This window comes from Macaca fascicularis, chromosome 20, assembly GCF_037993035.2.
Source record: "Macaca fascicularis isolate 582-1 chromosome 20, T2T-MFA8v1.1".
NCBI lineage: Eukaryota > Metazoa > Chordata > Mammalia > Primates > Cercopithecidae > Macaca > Macaca fascicularis.
Window position 1 is genome coordinate 82,068,792 of NC_088394.1, and position 17,790 is coordinate 82,086,581.

General features: G+C 46.6%; 2 long non-coding RNA genes across 2 annotated transcripts in view; one reads left to right on the forward strand and one right to left on the reverse strand.

Annotated features, from left to right (window-relative positions):
• LOC135968708 (uncharacterized) overlaps positions 1-17,790 on the forward strand; it is a 399,823-nt gene that overhangs the window by 208,802 nt on the left and 173,231 nt on the right. The window lies entirely within an intron of this gene.
• On the reverse strand, positions 6,956-13,479 carry LOC123570457 (uncharacterized). The gene is made up of 3 exons (XR_006694634.3): positions 13,339-13,479; positions 11,195-11,374; positions 6,956-10,814 (listed from the first exon to the last, which is right to left on the reverse strand). It is a non-coding gene; the product is annotated as an uncharacterized lncRNA (long non-coding RNA).

Below are 17,790 nucleotides of genomic sequence, written 5' to 3' on the forward strand. Positions count from 1 at the left end.
TGAGTGGGGACATCGATTTAGTCAGCTGCAGCCAAATTATGAAAAGTAAATACATTTAGAAAAACGAAATAGACCAGCACTCTCAAACTAATATGCATCACCTTGCTGCCATGGGAGCTTGTTAAAACACAGGTTGACACCGTGCAGGTCTCCAGTGGGGCCCTGGATTCTGCATTTCCAACTCAGATGACTCTGAGGCCACTGGCCCAGGGACCACACTTTGAGTACCGAAGGACAAGGTGTTAAGCTGGACCAGACTGGTACAAAATGTTTCAGCATGCGATGTACATCAGATCACGTCTAGTTTTTCGAGCGTTTACTTCAAACGGGTGTGTGTACATGTGTGGGTACTGTGTTGACATGCATACTCTTGTAACAGAATGTGGTTCAAAACACTGAACTGGAACTAGAAGTAGGACTCGAGTCAAAGGAAGACACACTCAGGTGGCGTCTGACTATGCATCATTTTGACTAGATTTTAAACACGAAGACGTCACCATCAGGAACGTACTTCTTATCTAGTCCCACGTTGCTTCCAATACGAACATTTGAACCTGTGCCATTTCCTGTGGCGAGGGCTTACACAGAGGGGTGAGAAGGGCATATCTATTTTGAATTCTCATTTCAAAACCTCCCAATATCATCGAAATCAACTGGCACAAACAGAGCGCCTGGGAGTATCTTTCATAGAAATGGCCAAGTGCGTCTATCAATGGAGCACACGCAAGCTGGGCGGAAGAGCCTGCCAATGGCCGCTCCATCAACTCTGGCAGATGTGTACATTACCCCTTTTGATCTCAGAGGATGCTGTATTTAGATGACATAATATGCTTTTGGTTATCTTTCTCGAAGGTAGAAGGGACGTAAGCAGATATCCACTTTTGCAAGATAAAATTAGCACCTCTTTGCTGGAAGATAAACATTTCGGCAGGAAAGCCCTGATTAAAGTACAAAGCAGCCAGGGGGTATTAGGCTGCACCCCTTTGAGCGAAATTCCTATTTATAATAAAAGGAAATAACATTGGTATGACATAGGGTAACAAAGAGAAGCCACCTACCGCAGCCTCAAAGAAATAGCGTCGTTATTGCAGGCTTTCTGGAAAGTTCCACTATGATTTGGTTCCACAAAGGGGTTTAGGGGAGGAAAGGGGAGAGGGAGGCATTCCGTTGGTCTAGACCCTTTCTGCTCCCACGCTCCAGGGCTGTAGGAACAGTTGTGTGGTTTGCTGACTATGCAGGGCAGCATGGCAGTGGCGGGGTGTGGGGGCAGCTCTGAAGCTATTCACCCCAATGGAGAGCCCGGTCTGCCTGCAGTGGGGCACTGTTTTGGTCATTCTGGCAAAGGCACCTGGTGGGCTCACCAAGGCAGTCGTTCTATTCCTCTAAGATAACTCTGCCCACTCCCATTTCTGTGCTGTGTCCACAGAGACCCATGTTCCCCAGAATGACGTTCCCTCTCAGTAGCTGCTCATGGAACAGTGGAAGGGAAAATCCCTGGTCCCACTTGCAGCCAGGAAGACGGTCTAGCAGTGCACGTTGTTCCAGACTCTTCATCTTTCTCCACTGGATGGCTGTCTTTCAAAATCAGAGCATGCTAGCACCAGGAAGCTGCCTAAACTGTTTGCTGAAACTTGCAGAAATTCCCAGCAGCCTTGTAGCTCCTCACTTCTTCCTTTCTGCAGGAGGCATGTAAGGAAGTCCACTTCATTCAACAGATATTTATGGCTGTTTGCTGCGTACCAGGCACAGCCAAAGCTGAAGGTCCATGGTGGTGAGGCAGTGGGGAGCCCTGTCCTCACCGCCTGGCAGAGATGACAGACCAGGTGTGGAGAGGCCCATGGGAAGGGGATTTCACAACACAACAGCCCTTGAGACTCTGGGGCTCGGCCTCTGCATGCATCCAAGGGATGAATTCAGAGGCATCCAGATAATGAGGGGAGACGGACGGAGAGGAACCTGCATGTGCAGTGGCTCAGAGGCAGGCGGCTTGAAGGTAGACCTGCTTGTCTGGGTTCCACAGATGGGAGAAGGCTGGCGTGGGAGCCAGGACCCAGCATTCGGAGCCCTGTAAAACACATGGGTACCACACGTCCCAATTTGCCGGTTGCACATCCCAAGTCTGTGACTATTGTTCCACTGTGATTATTGACAACATCCCCCTTGACTCTCAGAAGTGTCCAGGTTGGAGCAACGAACCATACAGACACTCTAGGAAGGATTTTAATAAGCAAGAAGATGACATGTTTGTGCTTGCTGGTGAAAGAGCACTCGGGCTGCCCTGCAAGAATGGCTCAGAGTCGGGGGCGGGGCATGGATGGGGAAAAAATGGCCATTGACCAGGGTAACTGCTTTGAGGAAAAATCAGTAATCAGAGCTTTGGGAGGTTCCTAGACACTGGCTGTGAACTGACACTAATTCTAGGAGACCTAAAATGTCACTGGGTTTACCAATATAAGCAGGGGCTTATGGAAGCCAACTGATCTGTGGAGTTCCAGCTTAGGTCTCTCCTAAAGTGGGCCCAGCGGGTCCCTGAACCTGTGCTGTGGTTATTCCCCCAGTGCTAGGGGGCATAACTAGAATAGACATACCCATTAGCTGGCAGATGATGGGGAGAGAAAAGGGGCTTGTCGGGCAATTTCTAGTTACAGTTGATTACAGCGATTCTGATTCCAGGCTGCTGTTCATTTATGCACAGTCCTGGGTTACTTGAGAGTAAGGACTGTCCAGAAGGGTCTGCCTCCCACTTTCAGAATCCCCTTTGGGTCTGGGCTCACTGGTGGACCTGCATAGGCCTTGTGTTAACTGCTTATTTCTCCTACTTGGGAGCTCCCCCAGCACCCAGCTAAAAGGGCTCCAAAATTACAAAGATGCATAGGTTATAAAGATTCATGGGTTATAAAAATGCATGGGTTATAAAGATGCATGGATTATAAAGATGCATGGGTTATAAAAATGCATGGGTTATAAAGATGCATGGATTATAAAGATGCGTGGATTATAAAGATGCATGGATTATAAAGATGCATGGGTTATAAAGATGCGTGGATTATAAAGATGCGTGGATTATAAAGATGCGTGGGTTATAAAGATGCGTGGGTTATAAAGATGCGTGGGTTATAAAGATGCGTGGATTATAAAGATGCGTGGATTATAAAGATGCGTGGGTTATAAAGATGCATGGTTATAAAGATGCATGGGTTATAAAGATGCGTGGATTATAATGAAGCTTGAACTTGTTGACATCTTCCATAACAGTGAGGGTTGACATGGCCTAGAGCTCCTGCTGTTATTTTATGGGTTGCACCTCTGAAGAGGGTAAGGACTTGGCCTGAGCCCACCCTTCCTGCTTTAGAGGGCCTTCCCCACCCTCCATTCAGGTCCCCAAAGCTCCTCATCAATCCTGGTTTTGCAGCCATTTATACCTTGATGTGAATTTCTGTTCTAGCATTTCCATTCCTCTTGGGGGAGGGTGTATTTTAGGGATCGCATTTTGTGGTGAAAGATTTCAGTGAGACAGGCAGAGACAAGAGACGCTTTTGGGGTGTGCCTGTGATAACATGGATTTCCCTTGCTGTCCTTCTCTGAGCATCATTGAGCCCTTGGCCATCAGTTCTCCAGGCTGCCCTGGGCCACGGTGGCTGCACCTGCTTCTCTAGGGAGGATCCCAGGGACTTACCTCCCTACATCTGACATCCCCTCCTTGACTCTGAGTCTCTTTTGATGACAGACACGTTCAGTGAAACCAATTCCCTGTTCAGCCTTCCTGTCATCACCTGTGTGGCTCTTCCAAATGCAGCCTCTGTTTAGCTCATCTGGAAAAACAGTCCCTCCACCCCCACCCCATGTTCCCTCTTCCAAATGAAAATACACATTTTTTTCATTTTTGAGAAATAGATTTGATATTTGATATATCAAAGAGAGGAGGAAAAGTTTCAATGTAATTTCTACTTTACAGTCAGGACAGATTTTATTTTTAATCACATCTTTGTGAGCCTTATTTAGGGGCTTGGCATAAACCATCTGGGGCTACTTCAAGGATTCTTTTTGCTTAAAACCTCCAAGATCTTCCCTCCTTAGGGGGAATATTCCCTGCAGGCTTGTAAGTGTCACCTGATCCACTTCAGCACTTAATCCAGCCCACAGCAGATTCAGACAAGCACTGAAAAGACAGTGATGGGCCCCCATGCTCTGTGAAATTCAACAGAAACACAATACTAAACCTCCAAAAATGTAAGAAAAGCCAGCAAAGAGCAGAGGATCATGACTGCATTTTGCAGTCATCATATTTCATGTGTTGATTTGCTTTATTGGTTCATCTTCTGTTAGTTACCCCTTCCTTTAATTGTTTTCTGTTTTTATGTCTTTTCAAAAAGCCACTTTCTTTGTAAGATAACAGTAGTCCCCCTTTATCCTCGAGGGATATGTTCAAGACCCCCAGTGGATGCTTGCAACTGTGGAGAGTATGGAACCCTGTGTACACTAGGGTTTTCCTGTACGTACCCACGATAAAGTTTAATTGATAACTGAGGCACAATACGAGAGGAAGAACAATGAATAATAATAAAATAGAACAATAACCATATACCACCATAAAAGTTATGTGACTGAATCTGTCTTTCTCTCTCTTTCTCTCTCTCTCTCACTCACTCTCTCTCAATGTCTTATTGTACTGTGCTCACCTATTTTCAGACCCCATTGACTGAGGGTAACTGAAACCGCCTTGGAAAGCAAAACTGCAGATGGGGGGGACTACTGTAGATTTCTCTTTCTTGGCTTTTAATTTTTTTCTTGTTTAAATTAAAATGCAACTTACATACAGGAATAGGGTACAGAGTACACAAACCTTAAATGTATAGCTTGAAGATGGTCACATATGTGGACACAGAGGGTCCCCCCCAGCAAACCCTGTACGAATACTATCCCAGAGATGGCCACACTTCCAGTTTTGACTCTCAGTGTGTTTGGAAAAACACCAGATTCCTAAATCGTGTTCTTGACATGGATGCCCTGACCTGCTGGTATTGGTTAACCCTGTCCTCTGGACAATCTGCCGTGGTCTGAAGCCTTCCTGTGACCTTCTGGGATCCCAGACAGCGGGGCTCACTTGAACGCACCCCATTTTCCAGCCGTCCCAGACTGGCTTCTGTCTTTTGGGATAAATTCAAAGTGTCACTTAGTCCTCTCTCAGTTTCTTCTTCAGCAACCTTGGCTCTCACGACTGCTGAGGCAGGACTTCAATGCCAGGCCCCCGCTTAACTGTTCTTGGCCAAACAGTACAATATGATTGATAGGGACCTCAATATGATAGGGACCTTAATATGATAGGGACCTCTACCTGCCCATGTCAATCTTGAATTATAACTGGAGTCCGGCTGGGCACGGTGGCTCAGACCTGTAATCCCAGCACTTTCAGAGGCCAAGGTGGGAGGACTGCTGGAGACCAGGAGGAAAAAGCCAGGTGTGGTGGGACATGCCTGTGGTCCCAGCTACCTGGGGGGCTGAGGTGGGAGGATTTCTTGAGCTCAGGAGTTCAAGGCTGCAATGAACTGTGATCATCACGTCACTGCGTGGAGAGTCTGGATGACAGAGTGAGACCCTGTCTGAAAAGGAAAAAAGAAAAAACGAAAAAAGAGAAGTCTGAAGGTGAGATTCTGAAGATGGACGTCCCAACTCCCTAACTCCACTACAGTCGAGACTTTGGGTATGTTTCTTACTCCCTGCAAACCTCAGGTCAGTGACGGCAGATTTGCAATGTTTGCCACCGCCTTCCTCCTGGCAGACATCACCAGTCCCTCTTTCAGCTCCCTCCTGCCCAGGCTCGAAGAAGCATCATCTCAGTCACTAGTTTTCAGCCTCAGCTGCACGTTGGGATCACATGGGAGCTTTGAAGAAATCCCAGTACCGGGGTCGCACTCCCAAATATTCTGATTCAATTAGCTGGGGGTGTAACCTACGTAGGAGGTGTTTAAAAACCCTCCCCTGGTGATTCTAAAGTATAGTAAAAGTTAACATCTGTTGTTGCAAATCCTTCTCAAAGAAGGCTTCAGGAAGCCACTACCCCAAACAGACGAAATCCGTGTCCTTTCTGTTCTAAACCCCGGCTACCCCGTGTGGTTCCGGGACCAGCGACTCTGGCCTCCCTGGTGCTAGTTAGTGATGAGACCCTCAGGCCCATCCAGACTTGCTGAATCTGAACCTGCCCTTTCGTCAGATCCCCAGGGGCTCCGAGCGTGCCGCTGGGCTGGAGGAATTCCAAAGCCCCTCACAGCCTTCATAGTCTGTGATTTCGGCTCCATGAGCCTCCCTCAACCGCGAACGTGCGGGGGTTTTAAGAGATGATGTTGCTCAGGGACTGACTGTTTTTATTTTAATATGGCCATTTGGCATTTCCCTTTATTTTTTTAAGGTTTGTTGTTAATTAATTAGCAGACATGTTTTCTCTGTATTATCTGTAAGCAATTCTCTTAATTCTAATCTCATCCATAAAGCTGTTCTCCCCAAAGAACTTGTGACAATTAAAAAAAATCTTCATAAACTCCACTTCCCAGTAAAAGTTCGTGCAGATTCAAGTCAGAGGCAAAGACCCATCCGTGGGGTCATTTCCCCTGAACTTTGACCTATAGGGTGTTGCCTGAGTGTAGGTTCTTTATGTCCTCGAGGGGAGGCTCCTTAATAAGTGACACTGAAGTCTATCAAGGATCATCCGATGTGGATAGCCTTCGACTCTTATCACTACTGGGAATTGGTGCCAATGAAATAACCCAAAATATGGTAAAAAGCTCTACGGGTGAAATATTTCTAGAACAGAGATCAATTTAACAACATGAATGCCCAAGAATAGGGAGGAAGACGGTTTTGTGTTAGAATATTGTTCACCACTTTAAAATACTTACATAAAGCCACACCGAGGTTCCAACTACGTGTATATGGAAAGAAATTCACAGAAAAAGTTGAGGAAGAAAAAACATAAGACATTAATAAAAGATGTATTACAGAAAAGAACTCAACCACAATCCTGCCACTCTATTTTTCAAGTTTTTTGTATTTGTAAAACATTAATATTTTAATTATGAATGTGTAGATACTTTAAATATAAGAATATATTTAAAGTGCCATATATTTAAAGAGTATATTCCCTGGTGCCTCTGGGAACAGCATGTTTGTTGATATTACAGTAATTTTTCAGTGATTGAAGATTTTATTTAGCAATTAAAGGAAGAAGGTAGGAAGAAAACCTACGGACAATACTGTTTCCTGATGGCAGAATTTCCTCCGTATATCATCCTGCCAAATCACCGCGTCCTGTGGTTTGTTTTTTTCTAGCTTTTCTTATTATGGGGTGGCCACCCCATTTTTAAGAGTTATTGCTCTCCACACAATCAAGTATTTTCTTTTTGTTGCCTGAGTTAAATAGGGATCTGATAATCCGTAATTTACTGCGAATTGCAAGCCAGCACTTTGCCCATGTGTGCTGTGCTTTCGCGGACAGGGAAACTAGATCCAGAGAGGGCAAGCTACTTGTCTGAGCAAACACAGCTCGCAGGGGGCAGACGCAGGATTTGAACCAGCTCTCAAGCCCCCCACTTGTGTTGCCCAGCCCCCGTGGCAGAGCAGGCGTCCGGCTGTCGGGAGGGCCTCGAGGCCTGGAGTGGAGTGGCTTCAGGGCTGTTTATTGTTCCTGCGGCTCATGGTACAACCATCAACTTGATGTTTGAAGGGTGAGGGCGGAGGCACTTTGAAAAGAGCGGAGGAAAGCATCCAGAGGGGTCTGCCTTTTAACAGACACAATAGAAACCAGAGGGCAGCCAGGGTGGCTGAAAGGCTGGTGGGTGGCCAGCAAGCCAGCCGGGTGTTCTGTGCCACCCTCAGATGACATTGTATATAGGACACAGACTTGGCGGCGGGGCCTGGAGCTGTCTGTGGGGCTCTGCACATGGCCTCCCTGGGAGGGCTGGTGGACCTGGTAATGCATCCCTTTCCTGTGGGCATCTGTGGATCATCTTCTGCTGGCTGGGGACAGGTCAGCCGGGCTGAGTCCTGGCTGCTGGGGACTGCGCGATACTGCCCTCAGCCACCTTGCCATCCAGGCATTTGAGAACACGGACAGAGTTCTCAGATGGATTCCTGGAGCAAACCTTGCAATCATGACCTGGTCAGTGAGGGGAATGAATTTTGGTCTGGTGGGCGACCAAACCAGACCACATGCACTGCACTTCGTGTTTGCTGGGCATGTCCAATGGGACATGCACTTTTCAGGCCCTATTTTATGCAATCCCAATACAGAATCCGTGAGGTAGGGACCATTGCTCTCCCCAGTTTACAGAAGCGCAAACTAAGGCTCAGAATGGTTCATTCACCCAGGTGGCAGTCTAGGGTGTGATCCTGGGCAGTGTGACCTGGGCTCTCACTGCTGATGTTTATCTCCTGTTTTTCCAGCTCTTCCAGTGGACGGCCTGGCTTGGGCTCCTGGCGCTAACACTTTGTCACTCTCCAGCAGCCTGGTCTTCAGCAGTGGGCTGGCCGCTCTCTGCCTCAGTTTCCTCATCTACAAAATGAAACTCATCATAGTCCCTCCTCCTGGGTTGTTGTGGGGGTCAAATGAGTCTTTCCACATGTGATGATATAACAGGAGTAGAAATCTACCGGCATCTGGCAATAACTCCATAAAGGTGGTTATTAATACAATTATTATTACTTACTGTCGAGCCTCATCTGTTATGTTCTCCCCTTGTGAAACTGAATCTTCCTCTCCCTCCATCTCCTCTGATGTGAAATGTAGATAATGACAGTCAGCATCAGTGTCACTGAGTGGACGGGACACAGGACACAGACAGCCATTGTTTCAAATCTAAGTCTCTGCAAAAACGTCTGGACCAGCGCAGTTTTATTCTAAATATTCATTCTGTCTTTAGATGCACTTTCTGGTCCTTATCTGGAGCATGATTCTCTCTGACAATAATCATGTAGCCAACATACTTAAAATTCAACATATTAGACAGAGTGGCAGTTGACACAACGAGGGATCTTTTTGTAAGTGCTGGTATTTAGTGGTGACACTGGGGGAAAACACTAAGTGAAGCTTAGCGGTTCTCTTGCTATAAAAGAAAAGGAAATTGCCTTCCATTTAGGCTGAAGCAATTTTCAGACAGTGGGAAGGGGTCAGCTCTGTTGTGAGTTCTTTTTCAGATCGTATTGGCCTAGGAGCTGTTACATTGAAGTTGTGACTTCAGAATAAAAGAAATTGAACTTGCGTTTTGCCAAGTTTAAGTTGGTGACGCCTGGTTCCAACAGGTCCCAAGGAGAAGTGGTGTTTGCATTTGGCCCTCATGACCTCTGTGTTCCTCAGTAGGGGCTGTGGTCCATGGTGGGAGACTCAGGGGCCAGGGCAGGAGCAGAGAGCATCCAGATGACCGTGCGTGCCACTGTCCAACTGGGCTTTCTCATTAACCCGTGGTCACACCGTCCAATTCATCAAAGAAAACTGAAGCAAGGGGCAGAACCGGCACATGCGTGGGTGCAGGCGAACCCCTGGCTTTGCTAATTGGGGTTCTCTTCTCATCTCAATTAGATTCTGCCATCTGAGCAGAAAAACTAAGAGGGAAGCTGGGATTTTCCAGCCAAGCCCGCCTCGCAGGCCCACGTGTGGTCACTCCTAAGCGTCTGGTGTAAACAGGAGTCATTGTCTATTTGGTGGTGGGATTCCTCCTCTGAAAGCTTGCTGTGGTATCACCAGGGAAGCTGGAGGGGATTTAAGCCCCTCCGAAATCGAGCTGCAGATGCTGCCTTGAACTGGGCACTGCTATTTCTTTGCTGGGAAAGGCTTTCTTCCTTGAGCGGCGGATCTCTTCCTTCATCAGAATTATCAAGGTTCTGGTCAGCCAGTTCCTCTCCAAAACCACAGCCATTTTCAGGAGACAAAAGCAGCCTGGGTTTATAAGGGATCACTGAATGGCTTTATGGCATGCTGGGAATTACAGAAGTCAAATCAAACAACATGAAATTGTGCCCTTCTTTTGTGTACATTCATTAGAAGGACTTGGAAAATCAAATAATCAGGTATCGGTATTTGTCTTTTGTACAGAAACAATATTGTAAAAAGGCCCTTCGATGAATTCGTAAATTAAAGCAAGGAGATGCTTACTTAAAATGTCGAAAGCCCCCACAGATCTAATACTCCAAACCAAAAATTATATGCTGCACTGATAGTAGATTTTTTCATCCTATCTAAATATGAAAAAGTATTATATGTTATATTGGCATTTAGGCGAAATCTTTCCCTTATAAGGTGTTGGACATAAATAGCTGTATTATGTAACTCTTCGATAGAAGGCATACACACATCTCTTAAAGGTTCCAGCTGCTATTGTTATCACTGGAGGCATAAAATTGGAATCCCAACTTCCAATATCAAATTTTAGCACAAACCCTATAAAATGTATCTTGTCAGAATGTGCCAGAACCGCTAAGCTCTTTTCGGCTGAACAAATTGCAGCTGGTGTCCTTAAAGGTCGAGAATCAACTTGCTGTATCCTCAGGGTTTAGGCAGCAAATTGGTCCCAGTTTTCACCCTGCCGCAGGGCCGGCTGGGGAGGGCAGGGGTTTAGATTAGCCGTGGCCTAGGCCGTTTGACGGGGTGACACGAGCCTGCGGGCCGAGTCCAAGGCCTGGAGATAGGACCAACCGTCAGGAATGCGAGGAATGTTTTTCTTCGGACTCTATCGAGGCACACAGACAGACCATGGGGATTCTGTCTGCAGTGACAGCCTTAACATTTGCCAGAGCCCTGGACGGCTGCAGAAATGGCACTGCCCACCCTGCAAGTGAGAAGGTAACGTTTATTTTTGTATTTTTTTCTCTGTCTCCCATATACAGACTGTAGAAAGACCACCAAGTGTGGACCATTTTTTTTTCCACCATGATGTACAATTCACTTTTGTTAATAAAAAAAAAAGTGCCCGAGGTCATCCACCTAGACTTTTTTTTTTTCTTAAACAGGAAACGGGTTTCAGATGTTTATATGTTGAAGAGTAAGGCTACTAATCTGTTTAGCCATTTAGCAGGCCCTGGCTAACTCTCTCGTACCTTTTAATGTTCAGACCCCATAGAATGACATTAATTTTTATCTCTCTTGTTATTTAGAATTAAAAAAAAAAAAAAAACAAAAAAAACAGAAAAAAGCACTTTCAATAGTCACCTGCTTTTTGGAGACAGCTCCAGTAGAGGTTAAAATAAATGATTCTGGTGGTTTCATTCTGTTGTGCTCTTAGCTGCCCTGGTGCTGTGCGATGGGTTTGAGTATTCAACACGCCCACAATTCTTTAAAATAGAGCATGGTCTCGTGTATTTTCATGTGTCTGTATCCACGAGTGGACATCTGTTGAAGCAACACATTTAGATGAACAGTTGAGGTTCACAAACGCATATACTTATTCTGTCTATAGCAAGGGTGAGAAGTGGTCTCCAGTACTTTTCTTTCAATTTTCTTTGGGTCAGTGTGATGTTTTCCACGTTTCTTTTTAATGTTTGGCTGTGCCAGGTGACACAGAAAAAGCATTTCCCAGGGAGCCGATGATCGCTTCAAAGGGCTTCAACTTGATGCTTGGAAATGAAAAATTTTATTTTATTTCTGCCATTTTTTCCGTCATCCCAGGACCAGTAATTTTAAACAGTTGTTGCTGGTGCAAAGGCTTCCCTGTTTAGTGTGGCAAATCAATGCTATTTTCACTCTGTTGGAGAGGTTTACGTATGTATAGTCCAGGGAGAAAAGAGCACAGACGGGAAGTTTGGATGCTTTTTAGGTGCATTTGTTAGTATTCAAATCATTGGCGTAAAAGACTATTTTAAATGTAGAGTTCGAAGCAGAAGGAATAATATATTATTTGCTAAAACTGGATCAAATGGTTCCCCCTTTTTAACCCACCTGTGTTTGACCAAATGCTTTATGTTTACCCATCTTGCAAGAGTGCAAAAAAACTATTCTGGGAGAATTTCGTCAGGCAGAGAAAACCAGCTAAGATGAAATGAGCTCTTAAAATTTCAGCATCAGTATTTTCAGGATCAGTAAAAAAGTTACTTTCAGGATTAGCAAAACATTATTTGCAAAAATTAAACATAGACAAAGAATCATCTTCTACTTCACTACAAGAATCCTCCCCTCACTCTCGTGTGTGTGTGCATGTGTGTGTGTGTGTGTGTGCATGTGTGTGTGTGTGCGTGTGTGTGTGTGTGTGTGTGTGTAGAAAGAGTTCTGTGAGGCAAAAAATACATTTTCTTGTTTTTTCATCAGAGTACCAGAAGTGGCTGGAGAAAAGATTAGTACAAGTGTAAAAATGGGTATGTTAATAAATGTCCAAACTCCTTTAAATGGAGATGAGACAGATATGATAAAACAAATTTTAAATTTTTTTTTTTTTAAATCAAACAAGAAGGCCATTTTTAGTGTCTGGGGGCATGTTTTAATTTGGCATTCAAATTATGCCAGGCATAGGTCTCAGGGACTCCCCGTGGAAACCCAGTGACAAAACAATAACACCATCACCTGCGCTGAAAAATGAGCAAAAATAATAGAGCGGTTATCTCGAGAAAGCGGCTCCTGGAAAATGCATCCCTTAAAATGGAAGCACCCAGCAGAGGCTGATCTGTGGGGCTGGGGAGAAATTGAGCAATCGCCATCACTCCAGGCTCGTCTGAGAACCCCAAATTCCATTAAGAAAAGAATCTGCTGAGCAAGACCCTTTTGAAAGCCCCAGGGTGCTAAAGGAGCAGAAGGAAAGCCCGGCTTAGCATCCACACGGCCACCAAAGCCCGGAGGACAGGGACTGCCGGGAGGAACTGATCTGATGAGAGGATCCGTGAGAGAGCAGGGCAACTGCACTAAGGGGCCATTTCTCCAACATGGACAGGGCACTGGGGAGCTTGGCTAACATGGTCACTCAGCCTTCCTTTGTGGAATCACAGGAGAGGAGGCTGCTTTGGGCCAGCATTTACGAAAACTGTCTTTTTGGCCCCTGGACCCTGATGAATAGAAAAACTCTCCAGTCTGCAAACCCGCTGCAATCGCTGCGTCAGCTCAGAGCCGAGATGCTTCCCAAATGAACACCTGGATGGTGTAAATCACCCTGACGGTAAACACTTCAGGCCAGGACACAGGCTGCAGGCGGGGTGGGGTGGCATCCTCCCACCCGGCCGGGGTCCATAAACCAGGCGCTGGCCCTGCGCTAATAAATGCTCCTTTCACAGCAAAAGACCCCTCCTCCCAGGCTGGGATCACAGTCCCTGTAGAGAGGGTGCACGGATAACCGACAGCGTTTCTCCCACCCTCACCACCGTCTGACTTACCCCGGGCTGGTATCCGGGAGTGTTGTCAGGCATTTATGCCGTTATGAATGGCCTTACGATACCTCGAGAGGGGGACCAGGGTCACGGGCTTCATGGTGGCTATTTTCTGAAGGTGGCGTGAGAAGATAAAACCAAAATTCAAGGTCTGCTTTTTAAGTAGCATGCTAGTAAAATCAGAATAGTAATGACGGGAACTGAAAGATCGATCTGAAATGTTCCTAAGGTTAGTGGGATCTACAATGGCATTCCCTCTTGTAAAACACATTGAACTAAAATGTTAAAATAACTCTCCCTCTTCTTGCTGCTGTCTTAAAATCCTTGACCGCTGATGGATGACCATTTGGTGTAAACAATTCTTATAAAAATCCCCGAATAGGGGAAAAGCAGAGGGTAGACAGCAGAATATATCTAGAAAAAGAACACCTCCTGGGGAATTTCTTTGCATTCGGATGCTCTACTTTAAAAAATAAAATCTCTCCGTATAATTATCCAGTTAGGAGGAGTCTTTTAAATGATATCTTTTGTCTTCAGCCAGACAGATGTGAGGACACACAATGTAAACGTTATACAGCAGCTTTGGGAGAGGCTTTTTATGGCCCTGTATCTTTCCACTCACAGTACAGACTCGAGAAATGTAGGGAACTCGAGAGCAGCCACTCGGCCCCAAGATCAACCCAGAACCAAAGAAAAACAACCAAGAGAAATTATTCTTCAGCCTGGAATGAAACCGGGATCAAATGGTTGCTGATCAGAGCACATATTTAAATTGGAAAAGTCAAATTGAGCATTATTAAATAAAGCTTGTTTAATATGTTTCAAACAGAAAATGTCTTTGGAAGAGCATTTTAAACCTGATATTAAAATCTGGCCGAGCGCATGTCCCGAGGCTTCATTGGTGAGCACAGGAATTTGGGTCCTTTTAAGAAGTGCGGTCTTCTCCCTTCACAAGGTGTTTTTTTCCCCAATGTATAAAATGAAAGCAGAAAGGTTTTTAGGTAGCTATTTAAAACTGTTCGTGCAACATAATAAATATAAGACAATTGACCCGTGTTTTAATGTTTATTCATAAGACGAAGTGCAGCCCGGCTGTTGCAGTGACGCGGGCGGCTTGCTGGAGCCGAGAACACCCACGTGTGGGGTGATGTTTTCCCACCACAGTGCAGTGGGTTAGCAACTGACCCGTGCTCCCACCAAACCTAAAACCACTCTCTAATGGGCTTTACAGTATTTACATTTTGAATTTTATTTATAGGACACCAGATGTCTATGTTCAAAAGAAAAAAAAATCATTTGGAATATAAAATCCCTCCCCTTCCCCACATTCGTTAGCTGAGGAGATATTTGCCTTCCCCCCTGCAATGCGTCAATGCCTTGCAAGCCAGTTCTGAGCTGGGGTTTATGGTCTTTTTGGAGGTTAGGGAGGTGGGAGACTGAGCATTTATTCCTATTTTCTGTGTGACCATGGGCTTGCCTTTATTTCTGGGATGCGTTTTCTCCTGAGACTCTTTGCATCTCTCAGCGACCACCCTCTTACTCATTAAACTCTTCTGACACAGAGGAATGGAGCTGGGCAGAAGCTCAAAGCCAGACCTTAAGAAAACTGCTTAAGATCTTACCCGAGCCGCAGCGTCCGGCTGTGAGAGCTGGGGCAAGCAGATAACTATGTCTTTCCTCCTTCATCCCTGAAAGTGGTCTTAGAATAAAAGTGCTTCAGAAACACAACTGGATATTTTTATTCACTTCTTCATTGTTTTCTTTGTCAAATAACCTCAGAATGTGCAAACCCAACAAGGCACACAGCCCAACAGCCCTCCCCTGACTGATCTGCCTGCAACTGCCAGTCACTTCTCATCTCCAAATCACACAGAAGATTCTACAGATTCATTCCTAACACTGAACCTCTCCCAGGGCCCTCCAGGAAATTGCCTCTCCTCCCCACAACACAGATAGAAGAGCAGTTTATTCTTCAGTCCGGACCCACTCCAGAGGTTCGGCCTGATTCCTTCCTGTAAGTCCTACCGGCCGGCGGTGAGGGCAGCACATGAGATCACGCTGCGGACGGACTTTAAAGCGCCGCAGAGAACGGTGCATAGGGGCTGAGGCCACTGTGGAGCGCTCGCTAGGGCCAGGTGTATTCCAAGTGCATTCCGCATGTCACCTCTGCTCTGTTAACCTCCAGAGGTGTCCCAGTCCCGCTTCTTAGTGAGGCTCGTGACCACTGTGCATACTGCCCGGAGGGACAGTGGCCCTGAAGAAAGACACTGAAAGCCTAGGGGTTGAGCAGCCACGCCTGGCACCTGGTGGCTCCAAGGGCTCTGGAGAGAATTGCCAGTCCCCAGGCTAAGTTCTGGTTCCCCCAACTTCTAGCTGAATTTCCATATCCACATCCAAAGAAAACAGCCTCAGGATTCCTTCCGTGATTTACTTGTGATTTACTTTGAATGCCCTTATGAGGCCAGAGGGGAAGGTGTAGTGGCAAGTGAGTGAGGACAGAAGGTATGAACGTCTGAAGCCAGGGTGGGTGGACCGTGTGTTTAATGCCCCTCCCAGGGCCTGGAGGCCAGAGCTGGAGGCCAGGCTTGAGAAGGGCCTGAGTGCTGCCTCAATTAATCAATAAGAGCCCAGAGAAGCTTGTTTGTTCTTTACACCTCTTGAGCATCAAAGGAGAGAAGCTGAGATGCGGAAGGTCATGGCTGCAGGACTCAGTATGTTGCTGGCCTGGGACACCAGGAAGGGAAACCAGAAAGAGGGAGATGAAGGAGGTGAAGATGGGGTTCTGGGCAGGCAGATAAGAAAGAGGTGGAGTTGAAAACGCTTTGGGGCTAGAGACCCGGGGAGAGGGGAGAAGTCCTGGTGCTGTTAATAGCCAGGCGGAGCTGAGAAGATGAGGCAGGGTCAGGGGAGTGGGAGACAGGCAGCGCTCTCCGGGAAGTGTAGGGACGAGGAGAGGCTGGGTGGGTGGCTGAGGGAGGTGGCAGGGATCTGCCCCATTCTCCTGTCACTGGCGCTCACTTCTGCTGCAGAGACCTTTGTCTCCTGCTGTCCCTAGCCCAAGGCTCCCATCCTAGGCCCAGCAGTTCTCATTCCCTAGAGAGTTTTACCGCACAGATGCCCCCCAGGGACTTAGAAGACCCTGAGGGCATGTGACTGCTTTATTTATTATGTATTTATTTTTACCAGCTCCCAGGTAATTCTGTGCACAGCCAGGGATTGAGAACCGCCCCAAGCCTAAACTTCTAGATTCAAACTTAGGAAATACACTTCCATGTAATGAACTGGAGACTTCTGAGGTTTTGTTTCTTTGTCTTTAATTCCTGCTCCCTAAGGGTGCCCTGCCAGGGTGGGGGCTCACCTTGGTCCAAGGGCCACAGCAGCCTGCGAGGAAAGCACCACTGCAGCCTACTTGACACCCGGGAGGCGGCGCGAGCTGGGTGGGGGCGCTTTGGACTGGTTCTTCGTGAAGCAGAAACGCTCTCAGCTTTGGGAGAGGTTTCCAGGATGCCCACGTCTGTTCTGTCCCTTTGTTTGTGGGTTGGGTCTGAAGGAAAGCAACACGGCTATCTTGTGCTGGTCTCTACCCTAGCCCCAGGGCCTCGCTGTCCAAACCGAGAGCATGCACAGGACTGGCCCAAAAGCCACCTCAGGAACGCTCCCCTTCATCAGCATGGGGATCTCCCTTCCTTAGTAAACACAGTAAGACAAAACCAAAGAGAAAACTTAAAAGCCTTCTGGGAAGAATTCAAATCTTCTTGAATGAAGATGAATTCCAGTTATTTGTTATAAGTATTTACAATGCTACATTGGCCCACTTACTTTTCTGTAAATCACAAACCTCTTTAATGACAGCTAACATATACATATATGGAGAGAGAGGGAGAGAGAGAGAGAGAGAAAGAGAGAGAGAGAGAGAATATCTAGTGAGTCAGGCACCATTTCAGGAGCCTCACGTCAGTGAATCTATTTCACTGTGTCCACTACCCTATGGGGCAGGTATTTTTTGTGCCCATTTTACAGATGGGGTAAGTGAGGCCCAGAAGACTTGCCCCAAGGCATACAGCTAGTAAGTACCAGAGCTCAGATTCGGCCCCTGACCTCTGCAGGGCAGTGGTGCTGAGAAGAGAGGAGGGTATTATTATTAAATTGGAAAACATGATGATTATTTAAGAGAGTTTCTTAAGTGGTGTCCTCAGAGCCACAACCCCAGCCAGTTCTGCTGCTCTGGGAGTCACTTTTCCTTTCTGAGGCCGGAGTTTCCTCTTCCATAGCTTGGATTAGCAGCGCCTGCTGTGGGGTGGCCCCGTGATGTGGCGCCCGCTGCATCTCTCTCCCTTGTGCACCCGCCCAGGCCTCCAACACCGATTTCCTCCTCTATTCTTTCTGGTTCCTGAGCCCTGAGGGTGTGAATTGTGTGGAGCTCGGGTCTGTTTGTTCTCGGGGAAGAGAAGAAATCTT